The sequence below is a fragment of the Protopterus annectens genome, chromosome 5.part1, assembly GCF_019279795.1.
Source record: "Protopterus annectens isolate FY-2018-M chromosome 5.part1, PAN1.0, whole genome shotgun sequence".
Taxonomy (NCBI): domain Eukaryota; kingdom Metazoa; phylum Chordata; order Ceratodontiformes; family Protopteridae; genus Protopterus; species Protopterus annectens.
The window spans coordinates 612,242,031-612,257,268 of record NC_056736.1 but is presented as its reverse complement, the minus strand read 5'-3'; the positions used below and the strand labels follow the sequence as shown (position 1 = coordinate 612,257,268).

At 45.6% G+C, this 15,238-nt stretch overlaps 1 protein-coding gene across 2 annotated transcripts in view; it reads right to left on the bottom strand.

Moving 5' to 3' along the window:
- LOC122803561 (probable tRNA methyltransferase 9B) overlaps positions 1 to 15,238 on the bottom strand; it is a 784,173-nt gene that overhangs the window by 159,205 nt on the left and 609,730 nt on the right. The window lies entirely within an intron of this gene.

Below are 15,238 nucleotides of genomic sequence, written 5' to 3'. Positions count from 1 at the left end.
GGAGGAGGTGAGGGGTTTATCACCTGATATACAGAAGTCCTCTGTTAAGACTGGGGACCTCCAGTCTAGCCCAATAGTGCATAAGAGAAATTTACATATCGAATGAGGCAGTAGCCAGGACATAATAAAAATCCCTCCTCAGCCATCAGCTTAGTGCCATACCAGATTTCTCTGAGCTCCTCTCAGCCAACAGAGATGTCAGAGTGGAAACTCAAGGTGGGGCAACAGGACATAGATGATGACAGACTGCTGATAGGGATCACAACAAAAAGAAAAGAAATGAAAAAATCTGAAATTACACAAGGAATGACCCTGGACAGCAGTCCAAAGTCTGTGCCAACATCACTGAAGGAGCTACATGAAAGGTGGCAGAGAAAACTGGGATAAATGAAATATTTGAAATTACACAAAATAGTCACATATAGCTGGCAGTGTCAAATAAGAATGCTTTTTCTACAATTATTTCAGTCATGGACATCAAATGTAACAGTTTTGTCAATGAGAAAGAATCATTCTGTCCACGTACAACATGGAATAAAAATTCACAGTGGGCAAAACTACCTTCAAAATATGCATCACTTGCTTCTTAACTGAGAAGAAATATGGGATGTATAAAAACTGAAGCACAGTCATAAATCAGAATGGCATATATGCCTAGAGGAATGTTTAAACTGTCTATAACCTGCAACTTCAGCTGCTGTGTCCTTCTCAATAAATCCAAGAATATGGCTAAGCCGCACTAAAACTTTATATTTGTCATGCTACACACCACATTCAAGGTAGTTTTCTCAATAAGGACAAAAACATCCATAAACAATAAAACGAACGTGCAAAGGGAGAACACATAAAACTACATTACACCAGGCTTTCTTTTGCAAAGTACAGCGCACTAGGGAAATAAATCAAGGTTTCTACACAAGAAATATGACTGCTCCCCAAAGACATGCTTATGTCAACCTGTCCTGCATGATTCAGTGCCTACTGGAATTTTACATTCTCAACTGAAAATAAATTAAGGAATACAAATCAACTGTGCTCAGTTTTTTTTTTTTTTTTTTTTTTTTTTTTTTTTAACATACACATCCCAAATCCCTTTTCAAATATTATCAGCAACAATATGAAACATGCCCAGACAGCAACACAATGTAGAGGAAAAATAGTTTTTTCTATTTGACAAAAAAAAAAAAAATGCACTTCAAACTTCACTGCAGTAACAACATTTTACTTAACGAGCAATTTCAGTCGATAATGCTTGGATGCACAGACTAGATTCTCGTCATGATTACTAGGATAAGGCTGAGTAACTATATCTTGAAGTACAAGATGGATAGCTACTCCAACTTAACAATATGCCAGTGCAGACTTTGGAAACAATATACAAACAAATCACCATAGACAAACTGGAACCCCACAGGAAAAAAACTAATACAAACCAAACACGTAGCACTGAAACGACACCGGAGACCAGATAAAAGCCAAACACTAGATTAACTCTAGAGTTACAATACACAGTGCTTGGCTTTTATCTGGTCTCCGGTGTCATTTCAGTGCTACAGGTTTGGTTTATAACACTATACAAATGCCTAGAGGGAATTGTGCCACAATATTCTCTAGGTATGGAAGCACTGTACTTATCATAAAAGAAAAAAAATTTAAACTGAAGCTAATGTCACTGCCCAAACGTAACTGAACAAAGAACAGCTTTAGACTCTGCTATGGAAGCATAACCACAACCAGGTCTGAAGGACCCCCCCCCATCACTTAAATGTCCCTTCTCACTCCACTACAAGCTCTGTTCAGTATTGCTGTGATAATACAGTAAACTCTTGGTTAAATGGCACCCATGGGGATTGGTAGATGCCAGATAATAAGAAGTTATGTACCTACCATAACGTTCCATGTTAGTTGTCTTCATCTCGCCTTCTTTCTTGCTGTTTGGGATCGGAGCCGATCCTCGGCTCCGACTCGGCCATCTTCAATAACTCGAGAGCTGTTTACTGGCTCGAGGCTACCCCTTATCCCATAATGCCTAGCAATAGCTACCCAGATCTCGTTTGAAATAGCTAAACCAGACATAAGAGAAAAAACAGTTACCAAAAAACTGGTTGTTCCCAGCATTCTAATATCTAGAATAGTTTAGGAAGACCTGGCCAGAAGAATAACAATAAAAGAATACTCAGCCAGTGAAAAAAGGAGCTCCTCTCAATCTACTAAGTCGGGGGATGGAGGGAGGGACGCAAGAAAGAAGGCAAGATGAAGACAACTAACATGGAATGTTATGGTAGGTAGATAACTTCTTAATGTTAAGTTGTCTATCTCGCCTTCATTCTTGCTGTTTGGGACAGCGTCCCTAGCACCTAACACCCTGGGTGGCTTAGTAAAACAGACTCTTCAGAACAGTGGAACCAAAGTCAGCTCTGCTCCAGGAGACCATATCCACCTTGTAATGAGAGATAAAGGTATGAGGGTTTGCCCATGTGGCAGCTGCACAGATGGAATCCATGGGAAACCTGGACTGAAAGGCTATGGAGGTGGCTAGGTCCCTAGCAGAATGACCTTTCGGTTTAATTGGTAACTCTGTTCCACAACTGATAAATAAAAGTGATAGTGTGGGACAACAATCTGGATGAGGTCACCTTGGAAACTGGGAGACCTTGTTTGTTTAAGGCATAAGAAAGGAATAATTGGTCTGACTTTTTATTTCTTTAGTTCTGTGCAGGTAAAAACGCAATTGTCTATGAAGGTTCAATTGGTTAAGTTTGTACTCTGCCTTGTTGCTATGATTTGGGAAGAACACAGGGAGATCTATAGATTGGTTTAAATTATTTTCTGAGCAGACTTTAGGAAGAAATGAAGGATTAGTCCTCAGAGCAACTCTGTCCTTGTGAAACACCAGGTAGGGAGGACGAACACATAGTGCCTGGAGTTCTGAGACACGCCTAGCTGAAGTGATAGCTACCAGAAAGGGTGTCTTCCAAGACAGAAACTTGATGGAGCAGGAAGCTGCTGGTTCAAAAGGGGGCAGAATTAAAGAAGTTAGGACTAAATTAAGGTCCCAAGGGGGAGGAGGATCTCTCAATGGAGGTCTAAGAAGAGATGTTCCACTCAAAAAAGCTTTACAGAGCTTATGAGACAATGTTAGAATTTGACCAGCCAATATGAAAATTAGAAATGGCCGCTAATTGTACCCTAATCGTAGCGGAAGTGGCCCCGGAGTGAAACAGTTGTGCCAGGAATTCCAGAATTTCGTGTATTGGGGCTGGGAAGGGATCCACATTCCTAGACTCCACCCAACAAGAAAAACGTTTCCATTTGCTAGCATAAGTTTTTCTCATTGTAGACTTGTGAGAGGAGACAATAATCTCATGTACTGCTGGGGAAATGCTGGGAAGCCTGGCTAAGGTTGGAAGTGGAGCAACCAAGCTGTGAGCTGGAGATTTTGGAGGGACTGATGCAACCCGCCTGATTGATGAATCAGAAGATCTGGAATTGGGTCCAGTGTCTAGGGTTGATCGAAAAGGTAATGGCGCAGGAACGGGAACCATATCTGTCGAGGCCAGTAGGGCCAATGAGGATCATTTTACAACCCAATGATTTTGCTTTCTGTATGAGTTTTGGTATCAGGGGAAACGGAGGAAAACATAAAGAAGTCCCTGAGGCCAATTGTGGACTACAGCATCTCTGGATATGTGACCTGGAAGCGGAAGAAGGGAGAAGTAGTTGCTGCATGTGCTGTTGAAGGGAATGACAAAAAGATCGCAGCAAGGCTGTCCCCATTTGCAAAAAATAAGATCCGCAACTTCCTGATTCAGAGACCACTCGTGAGGCAAGAGGATAGCTCTGTTATGCCTGTCCGCTATGACGTTGGATCTCCAAGGGATGTGCGTCGCAATCAGAAAACGTTGGGAGGAAATCGTCCACTGCCAAAGTCTGAGTGCTTCTCGACACAGGGGGTAGGATCTGGTTCCGCCCTGCTTGTTGATGTACCACACCACTGACATGTTGTCTGTTTGAATTGCAATGGTCTTGGAAGGAAGAGAGTCTTGAAGAGCTTGCAACGCTAGGAGCACGGCTCTCATTTTTAGGACATTTATATGCAGATGGTACTCATGAGGTTGCCAAGTGCCTTGGACTGTCCTGCCCAGATAATGCCCCCCCCCCCACCGTATCAGGGAGGCGTCTGTTGTCACTGTGGGTACCGGAGGGGGTTGTATGAAAGGTCTTCCCTGAGTAACTAATGGGGAGACCATCCACCAAGAAAGGTGTCTTTTGCATGCCTCCGTGATAAGGATCATGTCAGACATGGGTAGCTCTTGGAAGGACCACTGTGTGAAAAGAAGCCATTGAAGAATTCTCATGTGGAAGCGTGCTAGTGGGATTAGAAGAATGGCAGCTGCCATGGAGCCCAGAGTTTGAAGGACATATCTGACTTGGATCATTTTGCTCTGCATTAGAATTTGCACTTGTTGGCAAATTGTGGACACTCTTTCTAGTGGTAACCTTGCGAATATATCCCTTGTGGTTAAGTCTGCTCCTATGTAAGTGATAGATTGACAGGGCAACAAGGCGGATTTTTCGAAATTTATTGTAATACCTAGCTGGGTGCAGGATGCCGCGCTTGTAGGAGTAGATGCCTGGTGGTAGCAGTGAGGAGCCAGTCGTCTAGCTATGGAAACACCTGGAATCCTTGACATCTCAGGTGAGCCGTGACCACTGCCATACACTTGGTGAACAACCCTGGGGGCTGTGGTGAGACCAAAGGGCAGAGCTCTGAACTGGTAATGACTGGCCCCCACCCGAAAGCGAAGAAATCTCCTGGAGCGTCTGTCCATCTTGATATGGTAAAACATGTCCTGAAGATCTATCGAGCACATCCAATTGTCCTGACACAGAAAGGGTAGAATGGACTGTAGCGTGACCATCCAAAACTTTGTTCTTTGAACAGACCTGTTTCGTCTGCTGAGATCCAGAATCGGTCTCCAGTCCCCTGTCTTTTTTGGTACTAAAAAGAACCTTGAGTAAGTTCCGGATCTGTGCTGGTCTGCGGGGACTTCCTGGATGGCTTTTTTTTCTAGCAGATTTGAAACTTCTATTACTGCTTGCTCCTTCAGATTGGGTGGAACATCTGGGAGGATTTTGTTTGACTATAAGAGGGGTTGATGGAAGGGAATTTTGTAACCTCTGGATATAATGGACCGTACACATCTGTCTTTTGTTAAATTTAGCCAGGCTTTTGGGTACAGTGAAAGTCTTCCCCAGACTGCCTCCAGAGGTGAGCAGCCGGACAACCCTTCAGGGATGCTGGAAGGGCTTATCAGAGAAAGATTCTCTGTTGCAATTGTTCTGCGGACCACCTCTGCCATGAGGGCGGCATCTATTATCATTGCTTCCCCCTATGCCTCTGGAGGAAAAACCACTACGTGTATCAGGCAAGGCTCCCCGAGATTTACGGAACCACATTTTTCCACTCGTCCGACCCTTGAGGTAAGGTCTAGAAGGAGTGGAAAAATGGACTCCCATGGCAGAGACAGTCTTGCCTTCTTGCTCACACCTAGTCAACGTGTCTTTCACCTGTGGCCCAAAGAGAAAGGAGCCATCAAAGGGGGTACTGGTGAAGGATGCTCGAAAGGGTTCCGCAAAGTGACACAGCTGCATCCACGCATGCCTCCTAAGGGCTACACCCATGCCCGCGGCTCTACTTGCTCCATAGGCTGCATAGAAAATGAGCCTCATGGAGGAGTTAACTATAGAATTAAGCGTCGCTAGCTGGGAAGCTACTTTGGCTTGTGCTCCCTCAGCTGTAGGATCTTGAAGGGTATCTCCAAGCTCTTTAAGGAGATCCCTTTGAAGTCGAGTAAAATGACATAGATAGTTCAGTGACCTCATGGAGAAGGTAGCTGAAGCAAACATTCGTTTTCCGTACCTGTCCATCGTCCTAGACTCCTTGTTAGGGGGATGAACAGATGAAGAGGTCTCTGCTAGCTCTTTTTCGGTGGCTGCTGCTACCACCATGGCATCAACGGGCACACCTTTAGAAAGGAATTGCTTATCCTGGGGGGCTGTAATAAATTTACTAGGTCTCCTCGGAGTTGGTTCCACTGTGTCCGGAGCTGATCAAGCCATACGAGTCACTACGGACATAAGTGGGTCGAAAGGCGGAGAAACCCAGGAGGTGGAAGTTCGGGAACTGAAAGCATCCAGGAATACAGACTCATCCTCGGTAGGGGCTAGGGGATTCCAGTTCCCCCTCTGCCTAAGCATTTCCAGGATGTCTGAGAAGGAAACAACTTCAGAGGGGGATCTCGGGGACCCTTCTGATTCATCTAAGTCTGTAAAAGAAGTGACAGACTCAGGGGAGTCAATGTGCTTCCTCTTGCACTTCTTCTTCTTCTGAGGGGGCTCTTCTGAGTGATCAGGGGAGGCCTCGGAAGAAGAGGAAACACCCAATGGGGTGTCCTGGAGCATTGGTTACCCACGCTTGGGGTCTGTAGGAGGAGCAGAGGTTGGCACACGCACTACCGGGTACGGAGCTGGTGGGGCTGGTAGTGGAGCTGACTCTGGGGACAGCACACTCCGCATGACCTCAAAGGCGTCCCTATCTCGAGGAAGAGAAAGCTCCGGTTCCGAATAAATAGGAATCTTTCTCAGCGCCAAGGGGGATGGCTCCAAGGCCGATGCTGGAGCCGAGCTCACCTGCGCCGATGCTCCGAGAGGGAGAACGGGGTCAGACAAGGGTCCGATGCCACTCGCCCCCTCGGAGCCGATGGAGCCTCGGCATCCAGATCCCTCGATGGAAGGTACCATTGAGGTAATCGGAACCGACGTCGGAACCGAAGGGCATATGGTTATCGGAGCCGACGGTTCCACTAATCGAACCTCAACAAACTCCGGCTCCGAACTCATTGGAGTCGGAGGAGGAACATCAAGCGAAGTGGATGGAGCCGATACCTGTTGAGGAGGGTTGGACAATAATTTATCTAGTGCCTTCGACTTTAGCAACCTACTGACTACTCTCTCCACATCGTGATCCGATAGTCTAGAGGATCGAGAGGAGTGAGAAGATCGGTGGCTACGATCACTTTGAAGTAATGGAGACTGAGGAGCCGAATGCACCGACTCTAAGGAAGGGGACTCTCAGCCTCTTGTGGCTTCGTGACGGCTCCGATGGAGCAGACGGGGAGGTTATCTTGACGGTGCCAGCCGGAACCAACTTAGAAGGTAAATCCTGCACAGGAGTCGGCTCCGAGGGTGGAGCCGACGGCTTAGTGGATTTTGGGGATTTCACTGGCTGTGAACTCTTTGCCGGTGAATCCTGGGGTCTTAAAAGACCCCTAAGAATCAGTTTGTTCTTACGCTCCTGCAGGACTCTTGGACTAAAAGCATGGCAAATAGAACAAGAGTCCTGCAGGTGAACAGCACCCAAACAGTAGGCGCAAAGTACAGTTTTGTACCTACCATAAATGTAGATGTCCGATAGATATGCAACTGCAGTCATAACATATGGGTTGTCCTGCCTCAGGCAGCCCTCGGTTGGCCGGATTCCAAAGTCTGGGTCCGGCGTCATCTGGTGTCACCTCCTCTCCGACGTCAGAACTGCTGGAATATAAAGGCATCGGCCGACGCCATCTTCTTCAGTGTTTCTTGCCCCAGATGCCAGGTGCCCTCCTAGGAAGGCTAAATTTGGTGAATGGATAAAGAATTCCAGACATGCACAACAGTAATAAACAGATACACCATAGAGACACCCCCAGCTAAAAAGGAGTAGGGGTAGTGGACCCATAAAGAAGGATGTAGAGGGTAGGAGGGTGGGAGAATCCGACTGCAGTAGCATATCTATCGGACATCTACATTTATGGTAGGTACAAAACTGTACTATGTCCTTCAAGAATGCAACTGCAGTCATAACATATGGGTTGAATACCATAGCCAAGCTGGGGGAGGTTGGACCTAAGAAAGTGATGGTGTAGCTAAAATGCCCTGCAGGACCGCCAAAGCAAAGCCTGCTCGGGATCTGGAGTATAAAGGCAGGTTGTAGTGTTTGGTAAATGTATGCACGGAGCTCCATGTAGCAGCCTCTAGAATGTCCTTTGTAGCCACTCCTTTTAGGAAAGCTGTAGATGTGGCTATAGCTCTGGTGGAGTGTGGCCTGATATTGGCTGGCACACCTTTCCCATGGAAGGAATAGCAGAATCTGATGCAGTGTCCAATCCATTTGGAAATTGTTTGTTTGGAGATTGCTTTTCCTTGTATTCCAGCAGCATAGGCTACAAACAGTTGGTCAGACTTTCTGGTGGCCTTAGTTCTGTCCAGGTAGTAGCATAGTTGCCTGTGTATGTCCAAAGTATGCAGCAGTGTTTCCACCCTGTTTTGAGGGTTGGGAAAGAAGGCAGGCAGATGAATGGCTTGATTTAGAGACACCCTTGAAATTACTTTTGGCATGAATGAAGGATTGGTTCTTAGAGAGACTCTGTCCTGATGGAAAATGAGAAAAGGAGGCACTGCCATAAGTGCCTGTATCTCAGAGACTCTTCTTGCTGATGTGATTGCCAATAGGAAAACCGTTTTCCATGACAGAAATTGCATTTCTGAAGTTGCTGTTGGTTCAAAGGGAGGAAGAGTTAATTTTTCCAAGACGAAATTGAGGTCCCATGCAGGTACTGGCGGTTTCCTGGGAGGTTTGATATTCTTTATCCCCCTTAGGAACTGTCTTAGCAAAGGGTGTGAAAACACCGGTGGGTCACAATTGTACTTCACTGAGATTGCTGAGGCATGAATCTTTATGGAAGAATATGAGAGACCAGTGTGAAACATTTCTGCCAAGTATTCCAATATCTGAGGTATACTCAATACTGTTGTATCCTGACCCCTGCTAGCATTCCAGACGCTGAATCTCTTCCACTTGGCTGAATAGGTTTTTCTGGTGGAAGGTCTGCGTGCTTCCAGTAAGATCTCTTTAACTTTTTTGGAAGAGAGATATCGAAAGGAGTTATGGTAACCTCCAGGCTGTCAGATGCAATGTTTTCAGGTTTTGATGGACTGTCCTGTAATTGTGTTGTGTTAGAAGCAGAGGCCATAGGGGCAGAGGCCACGGTTTGGTCCGAGATATGCTCAACAGCAATGGGTACCAGTGCTGCCTTGGCCAGTCTGGAGCAATGAAAATGCCTGTTGGTTGTTCTGCTTTGATCTTCAGTATCACCTTGGTCAGCAGTGGTAGAGGAGGGAATGCATAAATTGTTAGGGACTTCCAGCTGAGGGAGAGAGCATCTGTTTTCCAGGCTAGAGGATGGTGGGTCCTTGTACAGAACTTTTCCAGGTGATGGTTCATGTGAGAAGCAAAGAGATCTATGTCCGGTCTTCCCCATGTCCTTGTTATCTGTGAGAAAATGTGAGGATGCAGCATCCATTCGTGTGGATCCAAGAAACTTCTGCTCAGCTTGTCCGCCAGTACATTGTCCTTGCCTGGCACAAACTGGGATTGCAAATGTATCTTCAGACTTAGGGATTTTTCCCAGAGAATCATTGTTAGTCTGCAGAGGGGATAAGAGTGAGTGCCTCCCTGCTTGTTTATATACCACATAACCGTGGTGTTGTCTGTCCTTATTAGCAAATGTCCTTGTTGGAGTGATTTTTCGAAAGTCTCGATTGCATGTATCACTGCCAACATCTCCTTTTGGTTTATGTGCAAATGCCTTTCCCTTGGTGTCCATTGACCTTGAATGCATCTGCCCTCCATGTGCGCCCCCCCATCCATGGTCTGAGGCATCTGTTGTAATCATTTGACCTGCCTGAGGTTTGTTGAAAGACATGCTCTTGTTTGACTGACTTGCTTTGAGCACACCACAAAAATTCTTTTTGTAGACATGGAATGAGTGGGATTACGTCCTCTAGGCTTTGGCTGTGTTGGGACCATAAGCTTTTAAAGTACCATTGCAGCTTTCTCATATGAAGTCTTGCCAAAGGTATCAGAAGAATGCAAGATGCCATGAACCCCAGGGCCTGCAGGATTTTCCTTGCAGTCAGCTGGGAGAGCTTTGCTAGGCCTTTGAAGTACTCTGGTAACTGCTGTTCTTTTTCCTCTGTGAGATAAGCCATCTGTGTTTTTGTGTCCAGTTTGGCTCCTAGGAAAATAATCTGTTGGGATGGCAGTAGTCTTGATTTCTGAATGTTGACTGTGTATCCCAAGGCCTGTAGTAATTGAATGACATAGCCCAAGTTTGCTATCAAGGTTTGCTTGTTGTCTGCTTGTATGAGGCAGTCGTCCAGGTAGGGGTATATTTGAATCCCCTGGAGTCTGCAGTGTGCCACTACTGATGCCAGGCATTTCGTGAACACTCTGGGTGCAGTAGATAAGCCAAACGGCAATGCTGAGAATTGATAATGCTCTGTCCCTGCAAGAAATCTGAGGTATCTTCTGCAGCTTTGTCTGATTGGGACATGCAGGTATGCCTCCTTGAGGTCCAGAGTGACCAGCCAAGACCCCTTGCCCAGCATGGGAAGGAGTTGCTGCAACGTCAGCATTTTGAACTTTGGCACAATGAGATAAGTATTTAGAGTACACAAGTCCAGTATAGGTCTCCATTTGTTTTCCTTTCTTGGAACAAGGAACAGTCTTGAATAAAATCCCTGGCCTTGTTCCTGTGGAGGAACCTTTTCTATTGCATTTATGTTTAACAGCTTTGAAACTTGAATGAGTGCCTCTGCCCTTTGATGATGTGGCAGGTTTGGCATGCCTTGTTTTATTGGTAAAGTATGGAAGTGGAATCTGTAACCTTTGTCTATTAAATCCAGAATCCAGTTGTCCTTGGTTAAGATATGCCAGTTTTTTGAGAATAAAGATAATTTTCCGCCCAAGGGTGCTTCTCTTTGAGCCTTTGTAGGCGGTATGAAAGTCAAGTCATTGTGGTTGTACTTGTGGTGCAGCTGGGCTGCCTGTGCCACTTCTTTGATTTGGTGGTTGCCATTGGCGGCTTCTGTAGGAGCCTCAGTATTGCCCTCTACCTCGGGCACGCCTGTTTTTTCCCCTTTGAAACTTGTCAGTGTCTGGAAAGGACCAATTCTTTGAAGGCCAATTCCTGCTGAATCTGGGTGGCTGAACCTGTAGGAAATCCTTGACTGTCTGTACTGATTTAGCTTTTTCCTCAATGGACTTCAACACATCTTGTGCATTAGCACCAAAAAGCTTTTGTTTTTCCAGAGGTGCATCAAGTAACTTTACTTTAACATGGTCTGGCAGTGGCTGTTCTTTTAACCAAGCATGTCTCGATAACAGCCCCAGTCATAGCTGCCCTACATGAAGCCTCCAATGCATCATAACCACACTGAAGAAAATGATTGTTAACCTGCTGAGTATTATGTACTAGATCCTGCAATGCCTTAAAATCAGTAGGCTCAGGGGAGGCTAGCTTTTTCTGTAAGTCATCCAGTAAAAATTCCTGGTACTGAAACATATGAAAAAGGCAGTTAAGTGACCTCATGGCCAGGGTGGTGGAGGTATAAACTTTTTTACCTCATCTCTCCAGGGACCTAGCTTCCCTATCTGCTGGCAGTGGATTCTTGGCAGTGGAAGTAGCCACTCCCTTGGGGCCCTGTGAAATAGTTTCTAGATCCACAGAATGGGCCTTAAAGAGATGCTTGTGTATGTCAGGGACCCTATAATATCTGTCTGGCTTGACAGAAGCAGGAGGGAGAGAATCAGGGTTAGCACTGGAGTCGGAGAAAACATCATCCAGGACATCCATAACTGGAGGGATAGCTAAAGGTCTGTGCTGGGGAAGCTTGAGGAAGGTACGTAGCCTTTTCCTGGAGTCAGAGAATTCCTGACCCTGCCATTTAAAATGCTCCCTCATGGAGTGTAGGACTTCACCGAATGAAAAATCCTCTGGAGGAGAGGCAGAGGGAATTGATTCCTCAGCATCAGAGTCCTCATAGGCCTGGAAGGATTCTTCTTGGGTATCAGAATGCTCAGAATCCCCAGAGGCTTCATCTGAAGAGAGGTTGTCGACCTGCTCAGTTCGGGGCCTTTTCTCTGCAGGCGGCTGAGAACCTCTGTCTGGATGAGGATGAGACCCCCTAATAAGAGAAATTAGATCTGCAGCAAGAGACATGATCTGTTTATCAGAAGAAGGGGCCTGAACAGTAGGTTTAGGATGGGCCTTGGCCTGGCTGGCGGCCTTAGCACGTGCAAAGGCCTTGATGGAAATAGATACAGGAGGCCTAGCTGCTCCACGTGCTGGAGTAACCTTGTCCACAGGAATGGTGTCGGGTAGATCCAGAAAGTACAGTTTTGTACCTACCATAAATGTAGATGTCCGATAGGTATGCATCTGCAGTCATAACATATGGGTTGTCCTGCCTCAGGCAGCCCTTCGGTCGGCCGGATTCCAAAGTCTGGGTCTGGCCTCGGCTGATGTCGCATTTTCCCCGACGTCAGAGCGCCTGGGGTATAAAAGCATCAGCCAACGCCATTTTCCTCAGTTTTTCTTGCCCCAGATGCCAGGTGCCCTCTATGAAGGCTGAATTTGGATAAAATGCCAAAAAATTCCAAACATATTGCAAAAATATATACATATATATATATATATATATATATATATATATATATATATATATATACATACAAACAAATACACCATAATAGATTCCCCCAGCTAGCTAATGGAGGGGTAAGCACCTTAGGAATACCACAGAGGGGAAGGAGGGAGGGTAAACCTGACTGCAGATGCATACCTATCGGACATCTACATTTATGGTAGGTACAAAACTGTACTATGTCCTTCAAGGATGCATCCGCAGTCATAACATATGGGTAGAATACCATAGCCAATCTGGGGGTGGAGGTACTAAGAAAAAGATGGTGTAGTTAAGATACCCTGTAGGACTGCTGTAGCAAAACCTGCTCTGGATCTGGAGTATAAAGGTAAATTGTAATGCTTGGCAAATGTATGCACGGAGCTCCATGTAGCAGCTTCTAAAATGTCCTTGGTAGCCACCCCTCTTAGTAAGGCTGTAGTGGTGGCTGTAGCTCTAGTGGAATGAGGCCTAATGTTTACAGGAACAGTCTTTCCATGAAAGGAGTAACAAAAGCGAATGCAATTTCCTATCCATTTTGAAATTGTCTGTTTGGAAATTGCTTTTCCTTGTGCCCCAGCAGCATATGCTACAAACAGTTGGTCAGTCTTTCTGTAACTTTTAGTTCTGTCCAAATAGTAGCGTAATTGTCTGTGTATATCCAGAGTGTGTAGAAGTTTCTCCCCTTTATTTTGTGGATTTGGGAAGAATGTAGGCAAGTGAATTGCTTGGTTCAAGGATACCCTAGATACCACCTTTGGCATAAAAGTAGGATTGGTTCTCAATGAAACTCTGTCTTGATGAAAAATAAGAAATGGCTGCACTGCCATTAAAGCTTGTAACTCAGATACTCTTCTTGCTGAAGTAATGGCCAGAAGGAATGCAGTTTTCCAAGACAGAAACTGTAGATCCGCCGATGCTGCTGGTTCAAAGGGAGGAAGTGTTAGTTTCTCCAGCACAAAGTTAAGGTCCCAAGTAGGTAAAGGTGGTTTCCTTGGAGGATTGATGTTTTTAATTCCTCTGAAAAATTGTCTTAACAGAGGATGTGAGAAGACAGGTGGATTTACATTGTATTCTGCTGAAATTGCTGAGGCATGTATCTTAATGGAAGAATAAGACAGGCCATTGTGGAACAATTCTGCTAACTATTCCAGTATATGTGCCATGCTCATCACTGTCACATCTAGGCCTTTTGTTGTGTTCCAAATGAGAAATCTTTTCCATTTTGCTGAGTATGCCTTCCTTGTGGAAGGACGGTGAGCTTCCATAATAATGTCCTTTACTCTCTGGGATAAGCTATTCTGAGGAGGAGTCATGGTATTCTCCAGGCAGTTAGCTGCAAGGTTTTTAGGTTGGGATGCAGGATCTTGAAATTGTTCTGCGTCAGAAGAAGTGGCCATAGGGGGAGAGGCCACGGTTTCGTCTGTGACATGCTCTTCAACAGTGGGTACCAGTGCTGCCTTGGCCACTCTGGAGCTATCAGAATCACTCTTGGCTGTTCTGCCCTGATCCTTCGACATTAATGGGAGTGGTGGGAAAGCATAGACTTCGAGCTTTCCAGCTGAAAGAAAGAGAGTCCACCTTCCATGCTTGTGGGTGGTATGTCCTTGAGCAAAAGGTCTTCAGTTGATGATTGTGGGGTGAGGCGAACAGATCTATCTCCGGCCTTCCCCATGATTGTGTTATGAGTAAGAAGATGTCTGGGTGCAGCATCCATTTGTGTGCATCCATGGTAGTTCTGCTTAAGCTGTCTGCCAGAGTATTGTCTTTCCCTGGTACGAACTGGGACTGTAGTTGTATACTGAGTTTCAAGCAAAGTTCCCAAAGATTCATGGCCAGTCTGCATAGAGGGTAGGAATGCGTGCCTCCTTGCTTGTTTATGTACCACATAACTGTGGTGTTGTCTGTCCTTATTAGCAGGTGGCCCTGATGAAGGAAAGGTTTGAAAGCCTCGATTGCGTGTATCACTGCCAGCATTTCCTTTTGGTTTATGTGCATGCGCAGCTGTCCTTGAGAACATAGCCCCTGGATACCTTTGTCCTCCATGTGTGCTCCCCAACCTCGGTCTGAAGCGTCCGTGGTGATGGTTTGGTTTGCTTTTGGTTTGTTGAAAGGCAACCCTCTGTTGGACTGGCAGGCTTGAGCCCACCACAGGAATTCCCTTTGAAGGCAAGGGATGAGTGGGATCAAAGTTTCTAAGCTGTGACTGTGCTGAGTCCATACACTCCTTAGGTACCATTGCAATTTTCTCATATGCAGCCTGGCTTGTGGAATTAGAATTATGCAGGATGCCATGTAACCCAGGGCCTGCAGGATTTTCCTTGCAGTCAGCTGAGTTTGTCTTGTCAGATTCTTGAAGTAATCCGGAAGTTGTTTTTGTTTTTCTTCTGTGAGAAAGGCCATTTGGGTGGTTGTGTCTAGATCTGCACCCAAAAAGGTTATTCTTTGGGATGGAACAAGTCTTAATTTTTGGATGTTGACTGTGTATCCCAAGGCCTGTAATAGGTGGATGGCATAGTCCAAGTCCTTTAACAAATTTTCCTTGTTGTCCGCTTGCATAAGGCAGTCGTCCAGATATGGGTAGATTTGAATCCCCTGAAGTCTGCAGTGTGCAATTACTGATGCCAGGCATTTCGTGAATACTCTGGGCGCAGTAGATAAGCCAAAGGGC